We start from the raw sequence: 12658 nt of genomic DNA on the forward strand, positions 1-12658 counted from the left end.
CACTTCTGACATTATGGGATATTGTGTGTAGGCCAGTGACAAAAAAACACACTATTTAATAAATTTTTAATTCAGGCTGTTACACAACAAAATGTTGAAAAGTTCAAGGGTGTGAATGAAGGCAGTGTATATTATGGTGCAACTTGATTGAAAAGTTAGATTTTATTTATGAGATGGATATGGATAGTGATAGCAATGGTATGTACAAGCACCGCTAATGTAAGTGGATTGCCACCTGTCGGCCGCAATCTATGCCGGATGTGGCTCGGCTAGGCCAGTACATGTTCGTCAGGAGTCAGGAGTTAAATCTACTAAACATACAGTAGACGATTAGTATGGAGTCAGTATCAGTGCCAACTGAAATGGAATCTGGAATTGAATAATGTCTATTAAGAAATCAAATTTGTATTCAATATTTCTGTTGGCACTAATATCCACCCATACGTTAGTTTAGATCCCTACCTTGGACATACAGCGGGAGCAGTCTCCATACGTTAGTTTAGATCCCTACCTTGGACATACAGCGGAGCAGTCTCCATACGTTAGTTTAGATCCCTACCTTGGACAATACAGCGGAGCAGTCTCCATACGTTAGTTTAGATCCCTACCTTGGACATACAGCGGGAGCAGTCTCCATACGTTAGTTTAGATCCCTACCTTGGACATACAGCGGGAGCAGTCTCCTACGTTAGTTTAGATCCCTACCTTGGACATACAGCGGGAGCAGTCTCCATACGTTGGTTTAGATCCCTACCTTGGAAATACAGCGGGAGCAGTCTCCATAACGTTAGTTTAGATCCCTACCTTGGACAAACAGCGGGAGCAGTCTCCATGCGTTAGTTTAGATCCTACCTTGGACATACAGCGGGAGCAGTCTCCATACGTTAGTTTAGATCCCTACCTTGGACATACAGTGGGAGCAGTCTCCATACATTAGTTTAGAATCCCTACCTTGGACATACAGTGGGAGCAGTCTCCATACGTTAGTTTAGATCCCTACCTTGGACAGGACATGAGCAGTCTCCATAACGTTAGTTTAGATCCCTACCTTGGACAGGACATGAGCAGTCTCCATACGTTAGTTTAGATCCCTACCTTGGACATACAGCGGGAGCAATCTCCCATACGTTAGTTTAGATCCCTACCTTGGACAGGAGACATATGAGCAGTCTCCATACGTTAGTTTAGATCCCTACCTTGGACATCAGCGGGAGCAGTCTCCCATACGTTAGTTTAGATCCCTACCTTGGACATACAGTGGGAGCAGTCTCCATACGTTAGTTTAGATCCCTACCTGACAGGACATATGGAGCAGTCTCCATACGTTAGTTTAGATCCCTACCTTGGACAGGACATATGAGCAGTCTCCATACGTTAGTTTAGATCCCTACCTTGGACATACAGCGGGAGCAGTCTCCATACGTTAGTTTAGATCCCTACCTTGGACAGGACATATGAGCAGTCTCCATACGTTAGTTTAGATCCCTACCTTGGACATACAGCGGGAGCAGTCTCCATACGTTAGTTTAGATCCCTACCTTGGACATACAGCGGGAGCAGTCTCCATCATGATAGTTTAGATCCCTACCTTGGACAGGACATATGAGCAGTCTCCATACGTTAGTTTAGATCCCTACCTTGGACATACAGCGGGAGCAGTCTCCATCACGTTAGTTTAGATCCCCTACCTTGGACAGGACATATGAGCAGTCTCCATGCGTTAGTTTAGATCCCTACCTTGGACAGGACATATGAGCAGTCTCCATACGTTAGTTTAGATCCCTACCTTGGACATACAGCGGGAGCAGTCTCCATGCGTTAGTTTAGATCCCTACTTGGACATACAGCGGGAGCAGTCTCCATACGTTAGTTTAGATCCCTACCTTGGACATACAGGCGGAGCAGTCTCCATACGTTAGTTTAGATCCCTACCTTGGACAGGACATATGAGCAGTCTCCATACGTTAGTTTAGATCCCTACCTTGGACAGGACATATGAGCAGTCTCCATGGAAGGTGTAGTCTTTCCCATCATAGGTGGTGATGTGGGAACCTCCCACTATGGAGCAGGTAGCTGGACAATCTAGATCTGTACAACTCCACTGGCCTTGGTTACAGGTACTAACGGAGAGATACAGTCAGTTTAGCCTACAGCACACACACATACACACACGACACATCCAGCTCAACACACACGCACATCCAGCTCAACACATCCAGCTCAACACATCCAGCTCAACACATCCAGCTCAACACACAGACAACACACGCACACATCCAGCTAATACATCCAGCTCAACACATCCAGCTCAACACATCCGGCTCAACATCCAGCTCAACACATCCAGCTCAAACACATCCGTCAACACATCCAGCTCAACACATCCGGCTCAACACATCCAGCTCAACACATCCGGTTCGAACACATCCAGCTCAACACATCCCAGCTCCAACACATCCAGCTCAACACATCCAGCTCAACACATCCGGCAACACATCCAGCTCAACACATCCAGCTCAACACATCCGGCTCAAACATCCAGCTCAACACATCCGGCCTGACACATCCCGGCTCGACACATCCAGCTCAACACATCCAGCTCAACACATCCAGCTCAACACATCCAGCTCAACACATCCAGCTCAACACATCCGGCTCAACACATCCAGCTCAACACATCCAGCTCAACACATCCGGCTCGACACATCCGGCTCAACACATCCAGCTCAACACATCCAGCTCAACACATCCAGCTCAACACATCCGGCTCAACACATCCAGCTCAACACACACAATAATTCAGTGTGTATGCTAAAACAGTGCAGCTCTTACCATGTCTGGCATGTTCTTGAGAATGATTGTCCAGGCTGGTAAGACTGTCCGTTGTGGAGAGCAGAGCACTGGTTCACAGCTACACAGCCTGTCTGAGTGAGGTCATCAAACACGGTTCCTATGAGAAAGGCATTCAATACATTTAGGTCACCTGGTTCCATAAATTACATTCAATACATTTAGTCACCTGGTTCCATGAATTACATTCAATACATTTAGTCATCTGGTTCCATAAATTACATTCAATACATTTAGTCACCTGGTTCCATAAATTACATTCAAACATTTAGTCACCTGGTTCCATAAATTACATTCAATACATTTAGTCACCTTGTTCCATAAATTACATTCAATACATTTAGTCACCTGGTTGCATAAATTACATTCAATACATTTAGTCTCCTGACACCATAAATTACATTCAATACATTTAGTCACCTGGTTCCATAAATGACATTCAATACATTTAGTCACCTGGTTCCATAAATTACATTCAATATCCCAGGGATCGAACCCACTACCCTGGGCGTTACAAGCGCCATGCTCTACCAATTGAGCTACAGAGGACCACGTCTATGACCCATGACTTAACTTGGACTTGAGCTGTATGACAGCCTATCTGTTATTTTAATCAGAGCGCTGCAGGCTCTGTGCCTTTTTGTTCTGTGTCTTGACCAATCAGATTCACGGAAAACAGGCTGGGCACAAAGATAATCTAGCAAAGCGCTGCCGCTCCACTGTCCTCGATATTTGTTTAGCTAACATGATAACACATCACTCCCGACATACACAAGCAAGAACCCTTGACAGAAATGCTGCAGCAGCCTCCACCCAAACTATAGGGGAAGAAAATGGGACTATTTCTCAGTCTGATCAACTAGACGACTGATAACAACTGCAGCCTCCAGCTGCATAGGCCACAGCCAATGTCCCCTCCTGCCCTCTGGCCAGGGGAATATGTGGTAATGTTATAGCCAATTTATAGCCCATTTATTTGTTTCTAGAGAAAATGTGAATGTGATCAAATTCGGTTTAGGCTATATTCAAACTTGGGCTTGCTGGCTAGGCTCCCTTGATCTTTTCAATCCGAAATGATTAACTGAAATTAATCAAACAAACACAATACTGAAGACATAAATAGACTGTGTGAGTTACTTTTTAATTAGTTTAATAGTTTTTTTATTGCAGTTGCCTGCATAAAGCAAAGCTCAGCCCTGTGACTTCTATTGTCCAATTGCAGTGGTTGATGGGTAACGGAAAGTCGTTTTCAAACATATTTCATATTAAGTACAAGGTTGCTGCAGTTTGACAGGATTTTCATCCTCCCTAGGGCCAGGAGTTTTTCCAGAATTTCTTTAAAACCATGTGCCCTGTTTAGAAAATATCTGCATACCAAAGCGGCAGGTAGCCTATTGGTGAAAAGCATTGGGCCAGTAACTGAAAGGTCAATGGTTTGAATCCCTGACCTGACTAGGTGAAAATCTGTCAGTGTACCCTTGAGCAAGGCACTTAATTAACCCAAACTGCTCCTGTAAGTTGCTCTCGGGGGGCAGTTTGTAAAACATGTGGGTCCAAAATCACTGATGCATTGAAATTGGCATTAAACACTTAACCTTTGACTTGAGGACTCGAAACCCCAAATTAGGGAGCTGAGCTGTGGGACTTTACTTGAGACTTACCCATTATTTCTTGGGACTTACCCATTATTACCTGGGACTTGACTCGAGACTCGAAAGTTAAGACATGAGACTTGCAAAATTGTGACTTGATCCCATCTCTGTTAAAATCAGTGAGTGTGCAGTACCGGCAGGGCAGAAGCATCCGTCGGTGCAGTGTTCCTCACAATGCTGGTTCCTCTCTCTGGGTTGGAGCAGGTATCAGTGCAGGGACTAGCACACTCCTGGTACTCCATGTTGAAAGGACATGTCTCCACTGCTCAACACAGACAAATAACCCTAATCAGAAATCTGTTTCAAGTCTTCATTACTTCAGATTTTCACTTTAGTCTTTTATTGACATCAACTAAGTGGAAATTGGGATTTGCTCCTCAGTTTTCCGTCACGTAAATGTAAATACCAGCATCTCGAAGAAGAAGAAGACACTACAGATGACCTAAGGCAAAGCATTATTGCATGACCAAAGTGTTTACTTTGAGTTCCAACAGAACTGTTCCAATACAAAGACAAAAAGATTTCCCTTACAGCAGAACTCCTCGGTCTTCCACTGTTGGGTTTCCCCTGCGTGAGCACACTGGCGGGAGTACTCGGACATGGTGGGGCAAGCGCAGGTGGCACTGCTGCTACTGTTGCCACAGTGACACATGTCTGCTGCACAGGCCTTGATGAAAGAGTTCTGTGGCAATCAGCTCCTTACAGCTACTGAAGGCAAGGCTGGTGAGAAGCTGCTCACAAAGTTCGGTCTGAAAAGGACGAAGAAGAAGAAGAAGAAGAAGAAGAAGAAGAAGAAGAAGAAGAAGAAGAAGAAGAAGAAGAAGAAGAAGAAGAAGAAGAAGAAGAAGAAGAAGAAGAAGGAGAAGAAAAAGGAGAAGGAGAAGAAGAAGAAGAAGAAGAAGAAGAAAGAAGAAGAAGAAGAAGAAGAAGAAGAAGAAGAAGAAGAAGAAGGAGAAGAAAAAGGAGAAGGAGAAGGAGAAGGAGAAGAAGAAGAAGAAGAAGAAGAAGAAGAAGAAGAAGAAGAAGGAGAAGGAGAAGGAGAAGGAGAAGAAGAAGAAGAAGAAGAAGAAGAAGAAGAAGAAGAAGAAGAAGAAGAAGAAGAAGAAGAAGAAGAAGAAGAAGAAGAAGAAGAAGAAGAAGAAGAAGAATTACTAGAGGCAACATAGAGGGATTTTGTACTGATCAAATGTCAGCCATGAGGATGTTGATATTGATATTTCAACTGACATTCCAAGATCTTACAATCATGTTTAAATGTAATGAATACAAAATCTTAAATGTTCAGCTCAGCTCTAGACGTGTAAATACCTGGTCTTCACACTGCTCCTTGGGACCAGGGATTTCTGTACAGGTCTCTGTTGGGCCATTCATCTTCCAAATATCACCATAGTCGATTATGTTGAGATGAGCATCTGTGGGAAAAGAAACAGAGTTTTATCTTACAAACAGTCTCTGTCATCATGTGTTTTGTGTTTTTGTAACGCTTTCTTAACATGGTAAAATACTTTAGGACCTGTTCCTAAGCCATAGATTGAACCCACACATTCACTAAGCAGAACAGGAGCATAATCCGTCCCCCCACCTAAGACATTTGGTGATTGTGTTTACCATTCTTAATGAACTCGGTCATAAATCTGGACTCTGTTGAAGTCTCCACACAGCCCACACGTCTGATTCTGGAACTTTGAGTTCAGCTCCACCTATAAAACCAATGGAAGATGACTGAGGTTTTATTGCACTCGTAAATATGTCCATTTCACATACAGCCAGCTTTACATACACCTACAGCAGTTCATATGAATTGGACATTTCACACACTTCATCATGAGTTGAGGCTGTTCTAGCCTGGGTACCAGGCTGTTTATGCTAACATTCCACTCCTTGTACCTGTGCTACAAGCATTTCGCCTACTCCCTCTCTAACCATCATGTTGTTAAAACCTTTTAAACTCTTATCATGTTGTTAAAACCTTTTAAACTCTTATCATGTTGTTAAAACCTTTTAAACTCTCATCATGTTGTTAAAACCTTTTAAACTCTTATCATGTTAACGCAGTTAACGCCCGTCTTCCACACCATTCTCTGTTCCCACTCTTATCCCAACAGTTCCACTAACACTGATATGTTCCCACTCTTATCCCAACAGTTCCACTAACACTGATATGTTCCCACCTTATCCCAACAGTTCACTAACACTGATATGTTCCCACTCTTATCCCAACAGTTCCACTAACACTGATATGTTCCCACTCTTATCCCAACAGTTCCACTAACACTGATAAGTTCCCACTCTTATCCCAACAGTTCCACTAACACTGATATGTTCCCACTCTTATCCCAACAGTTCCACTAACACTGATATGTTCCCACTCTTATCCCAACAGTTCCACTAACACTGATATGTTCCCACTCTTATCCCAACAGTTCCACTAACACTGATATGTTCCCACTCTTATCCCAACAGTTCCACTAACACTGATATGTTCCCACTCTTATCCCAACAGTTCCACTAACACTGATATGTTCCCATTCTTATCCCAACAGTTCCACTAACACTGATATGTTCCCACTCTTATCCCAACAGTTCCACTAACACTGATATGTTCCCACCTTATCCCAACAGTTCCACTAACACTGATATGTTCCCACTCTTATCCCAACAGTTCCACTAACACTGATATGTTCCCACTCTTATCCCAACAGTTCCACTAACACTGATATGTTCCCACTCTTATCCCAACAGTTCCACTAACACTGATATGTTCCACTCTTATCCCAACAGTTCCACTAACACTGATATGTTCCCACTCTTATCCCAACAGTTCCACTAACACTGATATGTTCCCACTCTTATCCCAACAGTTCCACTAACACTGATATGTTCCCACTCTTATCCCAACAGTTCCACTAACACTGATATGTTCCCACTCTTATCCCAACAGTTCCACTAACACTGATATGTTCCCACTCTTATCCCAACAGTTCCACTAACACTGATATGTTCCCACTCTTATCCCAACAGTTCCACTAACACTGATATGTTCCCACTCTTATCCCAACAGTTCCACTAACACTGATGTTGCTCTACATTCACTAGCTAACTATAGACCATGTTCATTAGGACCAGTATATTGCAGCAAAGCATCACATACATTTGACATTTAGCAGAGACTCTAATCCAGAGCGTCTTACAATCAGTGCATTGAACCAAAGCAGGTAAAAACAACCGCATATCACTGTAGTGTGACAGAAAACATATGGAAATGAGTAAAGCAGACTGAACACATACCCAGAGGGAATCATCTTCATTCCACATGACGACTAACCCCAGCTTGGCTGTGATCTTCACATAGGAAACGGTCCTCTCAATGAAGACGTTGAACTGACCAAATGGTATGGTGACCCTAGGGGAACCGAAACAATGCAGTGTTCATCAGAGGGAAGGGTTGGTATTCCAACAAGGGGTCAACATTGTTCAACTAAACTTCAGAATAAGAGTTTTACCTCTGAATGCTATACAATTCATGCTTTTAGATCACTGATCACTGATGCCCGTTGAAACTGACATTATGTAGATTATGTTAAAACAGCAAAAAGAGGATCTCAAGCTGAGCTGAATGATGATCCAACACTGCATCCATGATATTAATACATTTTTTTTAAATGTATGAATTCTTTGTACAAAAGTAGCAACTGAATGCAATTGAAGCAAAAATTAAAAAAAACTCTCCATTCGTTTTGTTTCCCTACAGTTGATAAGATTGATCTCTGAATAACATTAATTCCATTGGATGTAGTTAAGTGGTAACAAACCGCCTATAATTTGCTTCCTCTATTACAATTTATTTTACACTAAATCTAAGAGCCAATGGTTTGACACATCTAAGAGCCATTGTTGATTGGACTGTGAACTCACTGTTTTCCGTTGACACTGACGTTACCATTGGCCAGTTCCACGAAGGTTCCATCCAGCTTCAAAGACACCTTAATAATAATAATAATAATAATAACAATACATTTTATTTGACAGATGCCTTTCAGGACATCTCAAGGTCACCTTACATTAAAATCATAGTGCAATTTAAAAACCAATCAAAGGACTGATCCCAAAGGAATACCTTGGTTATGGTGGGCAGCCCGTCTACCTCTCCCGCTGCAGCTGAACGTTGAAGGCCTCATAGCCGCTGCTGCTCTTACACAGCGACGTCAGCACGTGGTTACAGGTGTAGGGGCAGCTGGAAGAAGTCTCCATCGTAGGTTTTGTAGTGGTAGTTACCCCATGTGCTGCAGACCTGCCCGTTATGAGTGGGACTCACTCCTGCTGCATGGGGGAAATGTACTGTATAGTTGCACCATTCATGTCTGAATATGAGATGTAAAATATAACAGTATAATATAGATATTTGAGTATTAGGTAACATATATGTAAAAAAAAGAATACCTGACAAGATTTGCAGTTTGGAATCATATAGACTCCCAATGGAAGTCATATCTGGAATCATAACTGGAAAAAGACAGGGAACAAGTCTTATTTTGCTTCTAGACCAGCTCCTCTTTAGTTCCTAAACTATGCTACATGAATTATCCTAAGGTGATATTAAATGGCATTTTATCATATCTTGTCTTATCTTTTCTTACCAGTCTCAGAATATGCAGCAGACAGTCCGAAGAGGAGAGCAATCCACGGCTTTACCCATTGGAGTGCCATGATGGTTCTTCTAACGATGTCCTCCTGGTCCACCTGAACAGGTAATCTATCTGCTCCTACTGATAATGTATGGCACCAGGTACCTGCTTTTAAACTACTACACTCAAGGAAGTACCTACACTCAGGGAAGCACCTCGATGATGCTGGGATAGTTGACTCTGTATTTAAGGAGGACTGATCAAACTTTAGGCGTTACCATTGTTCTGTCTGTCTGTCAGAGATCAGATTAACTTCACTGTAAGTAACATTGGGTAATGTATTAAGCATAATAGTCCTTAGATCACTATCGATATTCCTGAGAAGTTGGATGTGTCCCAAAAGTGTACCTATTCCCTATATAATGACTGCACATAACATTAAGAATCCAGGTGAAAGCTATGATCCCTTATTGATGTCACTTGTTAAATCCACATCAGTCAGTGTAGATGAAGGGGAGGAGACAGTTTAAAGAATAATTTTTAAGCCTTGAGACAATTGAGACATGGATTGTGTATGTGTGCCATTCAGAGGGTGAATGGGCAAGACAAAATATTTAAGTGCCTTTGAACGGGGTATGGTAGTAGGTGTCAGGCGCACCGGTTTGTCAAGAAGGGTGCAACTCAATATCAGGAATGTTTTGTACACTCAGTGTATAGTGCACTACTTTGGAACAGAGTCCTGGTATAGGGTATAGGGTATAGGGTATAGGGTATAGGGCATAGGGTATAGGGTGTAGGGCATAGGGCATAGGGCATAGGGTATAGGGTATAGGGTGTAGGGTATAGGGTGTAGGGTGTAGGGTATAGGGTATAGGGTATAGGGTATAGGGTATAGGGTATAGGGTATCGGGTATAGGGTATAGGGTATAGGGTATAGGGTATATGGTGTATGGTGTATGGTATAGGGTATAGGGTATAGGGTATAGGGTATAGCGTATAGGGTATAGGGTATAGGGTATAGGGTATAGGTGTATGGTATAGGGTATAGGGTATAGGGTATAGGGTATATGGTGTATGGTATAGGGTATAGGGTATAGGGTATAGGGTATAGGGTATAGGGTATAGGGTATAGCGTATAGGGTATAGGGTATAGGGTATAGGGTATAGGGTATAGGGTATAGGGTATAGGGCATAGGGTATAGGGTATATGGTGTATGGTATAGGGTATAGGGTATAGGGAATAGGGCATAGGGAATAGGGTATAGGGTATATGGTGTATGGTATAGGGTATAGGGGTATAGGGTATAGGGCATAGGGTATAGGGTATATGGTGTATGGTATAGGGTATAGGGTATAGGGTATAGGGTATAGGGCATAGGGTATAGGGTATATGGTGTATGGTATAGGGTATAGGGTATAGGGAATAGGGCATAGGGAATAGGGTATATGGTGTATGGTGTAGGGTATCCTTCCTGTTTGGCCCTGTCCGGGTTTCTTCGGATGGGGCCACAGTGTCTCCGGACCGCTCCTGTCTCAGCCTCCAGTATTTATGCTGCAGTAGTTTATGTGTCGGGGGGCTGGGGTTAGTTGGTTATACCTGGAGTACTTCTCCTGTCTTATCCAGTGTCCTGTGTGAATTTAAGTATGCTCTCTCTAATTCTCTCGCTTCTCTCTTTCTCTCTGAGAACCTGAGCCCTAGGACCATACGTCAGGACTACCGGGCATGATGACACCTTGCTGTCCCCAGTCCGCCTGGCCTTGCTGCTATTCCAGTTTCAACTGTTCTGCCTGCGGCTACGAAACCCCTACCTGTCCCAGACCTGCTGTTTTCAACTCTAAATGATCGGCTATGAAAAGCCAACTGAGAGACCTGAGCCCTAGGACCATACGTCGGGACTACCGGCCGTGGTGACTCCTTGCTGTCCCCAGTCCGCCTGGCCTTGCTGCTATTCCAGTTTAAACTGTTCTGCCTGCGGTTATGGAACCCCTACCTGTCCCAGACCTGCTGTTTTAAACTCTAATGATCGGCTATGAAAAGCCAACTGAGATTTATTCCTGATTATTATTTGACCATGCTTGTCACTTATGAACATTTTTGAACATCTTGGCATGGTTCTGTTATAATCTCCACCCGGCACAGCCAGAAGAGGACTGGCCACCCCTCATAGCCTGGTTCCTCTCTAGGTTTCTTCCTAGGTTTTGCCTTTCTAGGGAGTTTTTCCTAGCCACCGTGCTTCTACACCTGCATTACTAGCTGTTTGGGGTTTTAGGCTGGGTTTCTGTACAGCACTTCGAGATATTAGCTGATGTAAGAAGGGCTATATAAAATAAAATTGATTGAAATTGATATAGGGTATAGGGTATAGGGTGTAGGGTATATGGTATAGGGAATAGGGTATAGGGCATAGGGTATAGGGTATATGGTGTATGGTATAGGGTATAGGGTATAGGGCATAGGGTATAGGGTATAGGGTATAGGGTGTAGGGTGTAGGGTATAGGGTATATGGTATAGGGTATAGGGTGTAGGGTATAGGGTATAGGGTATAGGGTATAGGGTATAGGGTGTAGGGTGTAGGGCATAGGGCATAGGGCATAGGGTATAGGGTATAGGGTATAGGGTATAGGGTATAGGGTATAGGGTGCCATATGGGCATCCATTGATTACAGTAAACCCTTATGTAAACAGTGATCAATGGAAAGACTCATCAAGATTCTACAGAATCTTAGATTGTTTCATTAATCTTTAAAGGGCCAGTCTGTGATATTTACAGCCATTTATGCCATATACGAATTTGAGTGGTTACATTTCTCCAGCCCTATCCCTCTGCTTTTACAGCAAACCAAGTGACGGGGCTGCCGTTTAGTTATTTTTCAAATGAAGGAGTGGGCCTTTGTATGACTAATTGATTATGCACTGTCCATCTGTTCACGCTGATCTTATGGTTTTACCTGCTTTTTAATATATTGTACGACATCACATTTTACGTATGTTCTGCATATGTACAAAGATGTTCAAATAAACCTTTAAAACCTGATTAACTTCTTTGAACTTCAGTGTTACACAATTCAATGGTGGTTTAGTACTTGTCCTGTTTCATGGCCTGTTCTTGGAAAAGAGGGATGATCGTTGGCGTTAGTCTGCTTCACAGCCAGGCCTCACCACAGGACCACAAAGTTATAGCTAATTTTCCCCCTAACATCGGACACCCCCTAACTCCGGAGACCCCTAACATCGGACACCCCTAACTTCGGCGACCCCCTAACATCGGACACCCCCTAACATCGGACACCCCCTAACTTCGGAGACCCCCCAACATCGGACACCCCCTAACTTCGGACACTCTCTAGCGGTTGGAGGACTAAATCACCTCCAGCTCAACATTTAAATGGCCTGGGAAATAACGGGACGTTTTGGGACTATAGACACCCTTCTAGCTAGCTGACCACTGATTTTCAGTGCAATTTATGTAAGTTAAGTTAGGTTTTGAGAGTTTTCAAAAAAGTTATATATGTACACATTTTGTGGGACA

The 12658-nt window shown here is 43.1% G+C and overlaps 1 pseudogene; it reads right to left on the reverse strand.

The window, feature by feature from the left end:
- Positions 1–6115: 6115 nt before the first annotated feature.
- On the reverse strand, positions 6116–9251 carry LOC123488412 (annotated as a pseudogene).
- Between the last annotated feature and the right edge of the window lie 3407 nt (positions 9252–12658).

The sequence above is a fragment of the Coregonus clupeaformis genome, unplaced genomic scaffold, assembly GCF_020615455.1.
Source record: "Coregonus clupeaformis isolate EN_2021a unplaced genomic scaffold, ASM2061545v1 scaf2280, whole genome shotgun sequence".
Classification (NCBI taxonomy): domain Eukaryota; kingdom Metazoa; phylum Chordata; class Actinopteri; order Salmoniformes; family Salmonidae; genus Coregonus; species Coregonus clupeaformis.